At 38.0% G+C, this 11618-nt stretch overlaps 1 long non-coding RNA gene across 1 annotated transcript; it reads left to right on the top strand.

Annotated features, from left to right (window-relative positions):
- Positions 1 to 254: 254 nt before the first annotated feature.
- On the top strand, positions 255 to 4084 carry LOC103106597 (uncharacterized). The gene is made up of 3 exons (XR_008918167.1): positions 255 to 814; positions 1894 to 1999; positions 3304 to 4084. It is a non-coding gene; the product is annotated as an uncharacterized LOC103106597 (long non-coding RNA).
- Positions 4085 to 11618: the final 7534 nt, after the last annotated feature.

The raw sequence follows: 11618 nt of genomic DNA, 5'->3' as shown, positions 1-11618 counted from the left end.
AGTGTGACAGTTTGTTTCCTCATTGCCTACTTTGATCCCTTCAATTTCTTTTTCTTCTCTAATTGCAACTGCTGCCATTTTTAGTACAATATTAAGTAGTAGTGGTGATAATGGGCATCCCTGCTTCACTTCTGATCTTATTTGGGAAGGCATCTAACATATCTCCATTGCACATGATACTCTAACAGCAATATTTCAAGGCATCTTCAAAAAAATGAGAGAAGTTGATCCTCCACTTTTCATCCATGGAGCCTACTGAGCATGGGGTGGTGTGAGGGCAAGAATCCACATCACATTGGGCTTTGGAAGACAGGATTGCACAGCATGGAAGTGATCTCCAAGAGCCTTCTATCTTCAGTTCAGCTGCCCCACCTCTTGAGATTTGTCCCCACCTCACAGAGGTATACAGGGTAGGGGAGAATCTGGTTCTAGAGGCCCTAGTGTAGCATCACCAGTTCCCTTTTTCAGATAAATGTCCAGATCAGGGGAAACCTGCTGTTTCTGGAGGTTCTCATTCTCACTGCTTATTCCATGTGTAGCTGAGACTGAGTCATAAGGGAAGGGTTCATCCCTGGGAAGAGGGTCTGTTTATTGGGTGATAAATGTTGGAAAAAATATAAGATGGCCATAAATTGAAAAAAGAACCCAATAACTCAATTATTCTTCCACCTGGCTAGCCTTAAATCTTTCTCTCTTTTTCTTGAATAGAATACTATACTAGGTATTCTCCTTACCTGGACTATCTTTGGGATATTATATGAGGCTCAGTGCATTGATATTCCGTTGGAGAGCGATATGGAAGATCTAAGAAATGGTAAAACTTTAACCAGTATTTCGTATTTCTAGGGTTAGGAGGATTTGTTTACTATGAAAAAAAGTGACTGGGACAAGTTTGAATAGAGTATGTTTGTCCATTGGACCCAAGATCAAAGGAATGGAAATAGTAGGCAAAAGCGTGGGAAAAATGTTTTAAATCTATAGATGTTCCTGAGATGAAGTAAAGAGGTATGTCTTGAAGCACACATAAAAGGTCTTTCCTCCCCACTTTCCTACTATCCTAAAATGTCAAGATACGACCTCTATGTATGATATGTTTCTAAAAGGAAGGATTGTATAATATTTAGAGTGTTGGGATTTGGATCAGGAAGACCAGAGTTTAAATCCCACATCTGGTCTGTGGCTACCTTTGGACAGCTGGGTCAATCAAGTGACCTCTCTGTGTCTCATGCCCTTAAATAGTCACTCAATTCAGCAAGCATCTGTTAAACATCTCCTGGATGCAAAATGTTGCATCTTCAAAGACCAAATTCATCATGGGAAGAAAATAAAGATGTAAAGTAAAAACCCTAGAAAAATACTTTCTTTCATGGAGTTTATGTCCCAGTGTTGATCTGTTATCACATATCTTACAAAGAAGAGTATTGGACATTTCCACTTGTTACTATGAAGGCTTATTAAATGACTTTAGATGTCTTGTAGACTTGATGGGTTGTGAAGTGTTGGAGGATGTTGCCAAGGGAAATTGTAGAACTTCCTTTGAAAGTCTTTAAAAATGACCCAAATTTGAGCAGGTAGATGTGTTAGAATATATAGTGCTAGGCCTAGAGGTGGGAGATTGTGGGTTCAAATTTGTCCTCAGACCTTCCTAGGTGTGTGACCCTAGGCAAGTCCCTTTACCCCCATTATCTGGCACTTACTGCTCTTCTGTCTTGGGAGGGATATACATCATTGATTCTAAAATGGGAAGTAAGGGTTTTTAAAAAATGACCCAGATTTTCCAATGTTTCCATTACTTTGATGTATCATCCAAGATAACCTTAATAACTTATCAAAATCTTTTCTTAAGATATTATTTGGAATTTAACAGAAGATTTTCCATATGTTCTTTCTTAGATTGCAGAAATCGTAATCATGACTTTAATGAATGGGACACTTCCTGGATTACTGATGACTGTGAAATGTGTCATTGTTCCCCGAAAGGAATAGATTGCACTAGCGTGTGAGTTCAACGTGAACCCTAAATAGATGAATATGAAATCGCAGCATCCCTGAGTTGGAAGGGCCTTCTGAGAGTATGGAGGAAATTTGGTCTGGGAACTAGAAGCCCTCCCCTAATAGGTGGCCATTTGGCCTTTGTTGAAGGTCTTCAGTGAGGGCAGCTCCTCCTCCTTCTGGAGAGCTTTCAGGGTTTGGAAGCTTTCTTCACTTTGCCCTTCAAAACAGACATTTCTAAACCTTCATCCAGAGGTTTCAGTTCTGCAACTTGAGGCCAAGCAAGCTGAGGAAGTCTCTTCTCTCTTCCCTGAGCCAAATATTTTTCTTCTTAGGGCTGGGATTCCTGCATTGACCTTTTAGGGCTCATTTTAGTTGTTGCCATCTTTGTTCTCCTGTAAATATGCAATGGAATAGGACATTCTGAATGTGATTGCATCAGGGCACTGTATAGCAAGACGTTAACCTCCCCAATGGAAACACTGCATAGAGCATTGGGATGGGTGTTGGGAAGGCCCAAGTTGAAAACTTTGCTCAGACACATACATTTTATCTGTGTGATAGTGGGATAATCTTTTGTTGTCTGTCAGTCTCCGTTTCCTCCTCTAAAAAAAGAGTTTAGAGTTCATTAATTCTACAGTCCTTTCCTCTTTGAATTTAGTGTCTATAATGCTTTTCTATATTGCAATTCATCACATGATTATCTGGATGACCCAGGCCAAATCCCTTGACTGTTCTCAGTTTGAGATTCCTTATTTGTCAGAAATTTGGAGAAGGAAAAGAAAGAGGAATAGGGGAAGAGGTGGGAAAGGAAGTGAAACAGGAAGAAGGAGGAGGAGGCTAATCAGGGGGAATTGCAGGAGGAGGTGGAGGAGGAGGAGAAAGGTTTAGCCTTGATGACTTCTAAGGTCAGTTAATATGTGAAATCCAAGATCTGTAATTTTCTTTCTATTTAAATCTCAAAAAGTGATCATCTGTTTGACCTGACCAAGTTACTTGATCATTTAGTCTCAGATTAGTGTCATATGGTAAAAAAAAATGGAATTTTAGATTTAGCTTTTTTTTTTTTGTAATCTCAGTTGTATTAATCTTCTCTATAGATGAGATACTTAATATCCAACTGATTCAGGACATGTTTGTTGTTTAACTCTCAGCTTGTTTGGAGGGCTAGGATGACAACCGCTGTGGTTGGGGAAAGAGGGTGGTTCATAATCCGAGGCTGTCTGGAATAAGTATAAGAATCTTAATGAATGTTCTTCAGTTCCGATAAATCCACCCTAAAATTTGCCCATTTTTTCCCTCTACCAACAGTATTTTAAGGCCTATGGGATATGACAAAAAGAAATGCAAGGAAGTTTTCAATGCAGAAGAGTGTATTTACAAAGCTGTAGAGAAAAATAATCCCTCTCAAAGCTGTAAAGTCTCAAAATATATTATTTAGTCCTTCTACCTCCTTCTGTTTTTGCTGCCAAAGTCACCATCTCCTAATGGAACTTGTGCTCACATGAAATAATGACTCTCTACTTGGAAGTCGGAACAGAAGACTGTGAGCTATGTGGGCTGGACCTTGGATTTCCATTCTCTTGAAGGTCTTGTCATGTCTCAGGCACTCTGATTCAGACCACAGAGTGCCACCTCTCGGCCTCCTGAAAGTTGTATAAGTACCTCCTGTAACCTGTTGTCTAATGAATAACTCAAGAAAATATATGTTCCCCTAGAATGAAATGGAATTCTGCTCTTTTCCCTTATAGCAATCGACATCCAAAGTCATTATGGTGGTGGGCGATTTCATTATGTTCTTTCTCAGAGGTAATCCCTAGGAAGTACTCTTTGGGCTATTAGACTGAATTTTTTTTGTTTTTGTTTTTATGTCTACTCAGCTCCCAGATCTGTGTTTGGGAATCCTGGCACCACAAACCTGGTAGAATCAGGATTCTAAAGAATGTAGGAGAAAATGGAAAGAGGGATATCATGTTCAAGGTGGTATATTTACCAATGATGACTTTCAGTTGGGTAGCAAGACAAAAGATATCATGTACGTGTAGGAATGATAGGATCCTTATGTTGTAGGGATTGATAGGTCCCCTACATTATAGAGACTCCGAGTAAAGAATCAAATACATTGAAGATACCTGAATGAACTAGAAATGACCTAGGGCTGAACCTGGAATATGTTTCATCAGCAGAACATGTTATGAGATGTCCTCTTATGTATGTTTTCCTGCATCTTATCGATATCCCCGAATACTGCAATCACAGAGTACATTGTACCCACTAGATGAATATCTTGAGAGGATGCTTTGTTATCCTCAAGACTCTCTGTGATTGGCTATATGTTCCTATGAACATATTACATAAAATCATGTGGATGGATATGTTTAGGTAGGAATCCAACTGTGTATAAATATCATTACTCCCTTCAATAAAGTTCCCTTTGATTGCCAATGCATCACTGGTCCTCCTAGTTCACCTTTCACCTCCAGAAGAACCCATATTGTTGGTAGAGGCACGACAGTGGCTAGGCTGCTCTTCCAGTCACTATCATAGGAGGATAGAGGGAGGTATCTCATTCATATAGTGAGAATGAGAGACAACAGATGGGCAGCCTTAACATTTTGCTGGTATCCTTGAAATAATAAGTGAAAGATAGTGTATTTATTTTCCCTTGCACTTTAAGCCTAATGTAGATTAGCTGAGTCTCCAAGACTTATAAGAAAAGAGTATGATACTGTATAAAAAGTGATTGCTTTGTATTTGAGGAAACCTAACTAGTGGTTATCAATCCTCTACTTACTGGTCCCCATGGGGGAAGATATTTCCTCTCTAGGGACCATCTTTTACTATTAGAAAGCTCAAATTTTTAGTGTAAGAATTAAAATGAAGAGACTGGTCCTTAGAATCTTATAAAATTTATTAGAATCACTTGGATAGGTAAGGGATAAGAAGTAGGTGGAAATAAGAGATTTTAGCCCCTTCTCAGTCCCCACATTGTTGTTCCCCACCTGGCCTTCCATAGCTGTCTTTTTTGCCAAACACCAGGCAAAGAGCATGAGTACTTCGTCCTTTGAATCTTAAACCTCTGCTTCCACATCTAGGTAGAATTCAGTCATGTAACCTAGGTTACCTAGCTATGTGACCAGCCTAGGTGACAGAAGTGACATATCTCCAGGAAAGCAGGGGTGCAGTCAGAACAACATCTGATGCATGATTCTAGGAGAGGATGTTCTTCCCAGTAGGATCCCTTTGATTCTTTGGGAGACCAGCTTGTTAAAATCTCCTCACTTGGGGTTTGTGGCATATGAACATGTCAGGCCACTTCAATGAATCCTTCTATATACGTAGCCTCTCTATCTAAAGATTATCTAACTAGGGGTTTATAAAATATTGCACCTTGTATGGAGGAAATGACAACAATTTGATGAATTAGGCATGCAAATTAAAAAACTAGAAAGTTAACAAATTAAAAATCCTCAGATGAAGACTAACTTAGAGATCCTAAAACTCAAAGGAGAAATCAATGAAATTGAAAGTCAAAGAACTATTGATTTAATAAATAAGAATAGAAGTTGGTACTTTGAAAGAACAAATAAAATAGACAAAGTACTGGTCAGTCTAATTAAAAATAGGAAAGAAAAAAGCCAAATGGACAGTATCCAAGGTGAAAAGGGGCACCTCACCTCTAATGAAGAGGAAATTAAGGCAATCATTAAAAATTACTATGCTCAATTATATGGCAACAAATATGGCAATCTAGGTGAAATGGATGAATACTTACAAAAATAAAAATTGCCTAGACTAAAAGAGGAAGAAATAAATTACCTAAATAACCCAATATCAGAAAAAAGAATTTGAACAAGCCATCAAAGAACTCCCTAAGAAAACATCCCCAGGTCCAGATGGATTCACAAATGAATTCTATCAAACACTCAAAGAACAACTAATCCCAATATTATACAAACTATTTGACAGAATAAGACAAGAAGGAGTTCTACCAAATTCATTTTACGATACAAACATGGTCCTGATCCCAAAGCCAGGCAGGTCAAAAAAAGAGAAAGAAAACTATAGATCAATCTCCCTAATGAATAGAGATGCAAAAATCTTAAATAGAATACTGGCAAAAAGACTCCAGCAAGTCTTCACAAGGGTTATTCACTATGACCAGGCAGGATTCATTCCAGGAATTCAAGGATGGTTCAACATTAGGGAAACTATCTGCATAATTGACCATATTAACAACCAAACTGACAAAAATCACATGATTATCTCAATAGATGCAGAAAAAGCCTGTGATAAAATGCAATTCCCATTCCCATTAAAAACACTACAAAGTGTAGAAACAGAAGGGCCTTTCCTAAAAATAATAAACACTAAATATCTGAAACTATCAGCAAACATCATCTGCTAAGGGGATAAACTAGAAGCCTTCTCAATAAGATCAGGAGTGAAACAAAGATGCCCATTATCACCCCTATTATTCACCATTGTTCTAGAAACACTAGCAGTAGTAATTAGAGAAGGAAAAGAAATTGAAGGTATTAAAATTGGCACTGAGGAGACCAACCTATAACTCTTTGTGGATGATATGATGTATACTTAAAGAATCCTAGAGAATCAACAAAAAAGCTAGTTGAAATAATTAAAAACTTTATCAAAGTTGCAGGATACAAAATAAACCCGCATAAGTCATCAGCATTTCTATATATCTCCAACACATCTAAGCAGCAAGAATTAGAAAGAGAAATTCCATTTAAAATCACCCTAGACAATATAAAATACATAGAACTCTATCTGCCGAGACAAACATAGGAACTATATGAACACAGCTACAAAACACTCTCCACACAGTTAAACCTAGATCTAAACAATTGGAAAAACTTTGATTGCTCATGGGTGGGACAAGCTAACATAATAAAAATGAAAATCCTACCCAAATTAATTTACTTATTTAGTGCCATACCCATTTAAGTACCAAAAAAACTTCTTTTCAGAATTAGAAAAAAAAACATAATAAAGTTTATTTGGAAGAACAAAAGATCACGGATATTCAGGGAAATCATGAAAAAAAATGCAAAGGAAGGAGTACTTGCAGTTCCAGATCTCAAACTATACTATAGAGCTGTCATTATCAAAACAATTTGGTACTGGCTAAGAGACAGAAAGGAGGATCAGTGGAATAGACTTGGGGTAAATGACTTCAGCAGAAGAGTTCATAATAAACCCAAAGATACCCATTTTTGTGATCAAAACTCACTTTTTGATAAAAACTGCTGGGAAAATTGGAAGACAGTATGGGAGAGATTATATTTGGATCCACATCTCACACCCTACACCAAGATAAACTCAGAATGGGTGAATGACCTGAATATAAAGAAGGAAACTATAAGCAAATTAGGCAAACAGAGAATAGTATACTTGTCTGATCTTTGGGAAGGGAAAGACTTTAAAACCAAGGAAGAGCTAGAAAAAAAATCACAAAATGTAAAATCAATAATTTTGACTACATCACATTAAAAAGTTTTTGTGCAAACAAAGGCATCCAAAATTAGAAGGTAAGCAACAAATTTGGAAACAATCTTCATTACAAAAATGTCTAACAAAGGTCTAATTACTCAAATTTATAAAGAGCTAAACCAGTTGTATAAAAAAATCAAGCCATTCTCCAATAGAAAAATGGGCAAGGGATATGAATAGGCAGTTTTCAGATAAAGAAATCAAAACTCTTAATTAGAACATGAAAAAGTGCTCTAAATCTCTTATAATCAGAGAAATGCAAATCAAAACAACACTGAGGTATCACCTCACACCTAGCAGATTGGCTAACATGACAGCTATGGAAAGTAATGAATGTTGGAGGGGATGTGGCAAAATTGGTACATTAATTCATTGCTGGTGGAGTTGTAAATTGATCCAACCATTCTGAAGGGCAATCCGGAACTCTCCCCAAAGGGAGCTAAAAGACTGTCTGCCCTTTGATCCAGCCATAGCACTGCTGGGTTTGTACCCCAAAGAGATAATAAGGAAAAAGACTTGTACAAGAATATTCATAGCTGCGCTTTGTAGTGGCCAAAAATTGGAAAATGATGGGATGAGATGCCCTTCAATTGGATAATGGCTGAACAAATTGTGGTATATGTTAGTGATGGAATAGTGTTATGCTAAAAGGAATAATAAAGTGGAGAAATTCCATGTGAATTGGAACGACCTCCAGGAACTGATGTAGAGCGAAAGGAGCAGAACCAGGAAAAGATTGTACACAGAGACTGATACACTATGGTACAATGGAACGTAATGGACTTCTCCATTAGTGTCAATGCAAAATCACTAAACATTCTGCAGGGATCTAGGAGAAAATCATTATCCAGAAGCAGAGGACAAATTGTGGGAGTAAAAACAAAGAGGAAAAGTAACTGCTTGACTACAAGGGTTGAGGGTACATGATTGAGGAGAGACTCTAAATGAACACCCTGATGCAAATGCCAACAACATGGAAATGGGTTTGAATCAAGGACATATGTGATATCCAGTGGAATTGCGTGTAAGCTGGAGGGCAGGTGGTGGTGGTTGGGTGGAGGAGGAAAAGAAAATGACCTTTGTTTCCAATGAATAATGTTTGAAAACGACCAAATAAAATAATGTTTAAGCTAAAAAAAAAGTGCTCTAAATCTCTTATAATCAGAGAAATGCAAATCAAAACAAGTCTGAGGTATCGCCTCACACCTAGCAGATTGACTAACATGACAGCAAAGGAAAGTAATGAATGCTCGAGGGAATGTGGCAAAATAGGGACATTAATTCGTTGCTGGTGGAGTTGTGAATTGATCCAACCATTCTCGAGGGCAATTTGGAACTATGCCCAAAGTTGATAAAAGACTGTCTGCCCTTTGATCCAGCCATAGCACTGCTGGGTTTGTATCCCAAAGAGATAATAAGGAAAAAGACATTTACAAGAATGTTCAAAGCTGCGCTCTTTGTGGTGGCAAAAAATTGGAAAATGAGGGGCTACCCTTCAAATGGGGAAAGGCTGAATAAATTGTGGTATATGTTGGTGATGGAATACTATTGTGCTCAAAGGAATAATAAAGTGGAGAAATTCCATGTGAATTGGAATGACCTCCAGGAACTGATGCAGATTGAGAGAAGCAGAACCAGGAAAACATTGTACACAGAAACTGAGACACTGTGGTACAATTGAATGTAATGGACTTCTCCATTAGTGGCAATGCAATGACCCTGAACAACTCAGAGCAAACTACTAGAAAAAACTACTATCAACATCCAGAGGAAACACAGTGGGAGTAAAAACACCAAGGAAAAACAACTGCTTTAATACATGAGTTGAAGCCATATTGTTGGGGATGTAGACTCTAAATGAACATCCTAGTGTAAACAACATGGAAATGGGTTCTCATCAAGGACACATGTAATACCCAATCAAATTGCATGTTGGCTGTGGGAAGAGTGGGTGGAGGGGAAGGAGGGAAATAATGTAATTATAGTAACCAAGGAATAATGTTCTAAATTGACTAAATAAACTTATTCAAATGGAAAAAAAATTGGCAGGAGGGCCCAGAAAAAAGAAAAAACAAAACAAAACCCTGTACCCCTGATGAGGATGCTATTGAATTTAGCTGTGACTGCTTGGGTCAAGAATGTCACTAAGAACTTGGATTTATGTCCATGAACTTATCTATTTGGTCATTATAGTGCTTATATACAGATATAGGTGGACTACCATAAGCCAAACCATAAGTACTGTACTATCCTGGCGGAAGGGTAGAGTAAGGTGAAGAGTTTCAAAGAAAGAATTGTCCAGGGGGCACTAGGCCCTATGGGAACTCCTTCCCTCAATGGAATGAGACTGTAAACACTGTATAAAGGATGTATTTGTGCATCCCATCCATTGGATTTCTAAGCTTTCCTTTAGCACAAATCAATTTGGAGGTAGGGAAAGAAATGGTGTGTTTGCAATTCACTTTGTCACCCATGTCGTTATTGCTACTTAGTGGACCGTACCTCTTGTCATGCACAAGTCAAAGGAAGGTGAATGATCAGAGGTAGTGGTACTCCTCGATCTCTCAAAAATGCTTCTGAAGATCTGTTAAAATCCATGAGATCTTTAGATGGTTAAATTCATCAAAGGTCATTGATACAGGATGTAACCATTTTGAAGGAATTCCATCCACCATCATTGTCTATGTGACACAGTTAACAAAGGCATAAGGAGCAAAAGGCTGTTTAGGTAACATGTAACCTTCCTATGGTTCAAGCTGTGGTAATGTCTCATTACTGTGAGTTGGAACTGTTGCCCATGACAACACAGAGCTCTGATGGATCTGGTGTCAGATCCAACATCCATAGGACCAATGTATTTGCCATGGAAAAGAGTTTGTCCAATGTCTCTGTGGACTTTGATAATGGCATTATCTCTAGTGTAATCATAAGAAGAGGGTACAAGTATAGCCAATGTGAGAGCATATAGCTAATAACCAGAAGGTACTAAGTGAAGGTAACATCGTATAACAGAAAATCTTAGATTAGATTAATATGTAAGCTTAAAAGCAAAGAGAAATCTCAAAAAAGCAGCCAATACAATATTTTGTGACAGGATAATCACTCAATGTCAGAAGAGAGCACCAGCTTTACATGTGAGGAATGAATCCAAGAGTCCTTTTCTCTGATCTTGATAGCTGTTGGAGTGAAGATGGGGGAGTGACAGGAAGTGATGTGGAAAAGAGGAGCATAAAAGAAGAGACCAGCATGGTCTAGGAGTCTCTCCTTCCTGGTGTTTGGAGTGAGAGACTGAGATTCCTGCCTTTTCTTTGGAGAAGGCTGCACTGGTGGAACTCTGGCTGAAGACCTTACCTGGACTTCTGGCTGAACATTACTGGGAATTCCAGTCTGGAAATTTATTGTAATTTAATTAATATAGACGGAAGGAATTTAAAGAGAAGGAAGGAAGAGAATATAGGATTTCTCCTTCCTAGCCTGTGCCAGGCAGAAATTAAAATTCCTGCCTCTAGGTCTCTGGAGAAGATTAGAGGCTTCTAAGAGGATAAAGTTGGAAAAGTAAAGGAGTGAAGCTCAGCCATATACTCACCCCTGAACCAGACAAGAGCTTGTAGCCACACTAAGATGCCAAAAGGCCCAACACATTGCTATCAGCCATCTCTCCCACCACAGAAGTTCCCGGAGACAGGAAATGAGCCAATATATAGATATTTCAGTCTTGTGTCTCCTCCTCTAAGTGCCCATTCTTTTTAGTTCTCATCTTCTTTGATTAGATTATATCTTCAGAGTTACTTAACACTTCTTTGTTAAGTGCACCTTTTGTAAGTTACTGATTAATTTAGCCTTTATAGTTACTTAACACATTTTTGTATTAAGATCTTAAAATAGACTTAACTTAAAGTTCTAGCTTCACTGTAAGGAAAGAGCAAAGTACTTTCATTGTTCAATCAGGAGATAATAACTTTATCTTCCCCTAAAGTATGGTCTAAGTACCGTGGAGTAATGAGTAATTTAGAGTTCCCAAGATATTCCTGATTTTGTTAAACTAACTATCTTCATTGTTACAATGAGGAAATAGCTAAATCCAATCTTCACAGTTGCTTGCATGATTTCTC

The sequence above is a fragment of the Monodelphis domestica genome, chromosome 1 (genome assembly GCF_027887165.1).
Source record: "Monodelphis domestica isolate mMonDom1 chromosome 1, mMonDom1.pri, whole genome shotgun sequence".
In the NCBI taxonomy this organism is placed as follows: domain Eukaryota; kingdom Metazoa; phylum Chordata; class Mammalia; order Didelphimorphia; family Didelphidae; genus Monodelphis; species Monodelphis domestica.
The sequence above is the reverse complement of the archived record's forward strand: the minus strand, read 5'-3'. Positions and strand labels throughout refer to the sequence as shown.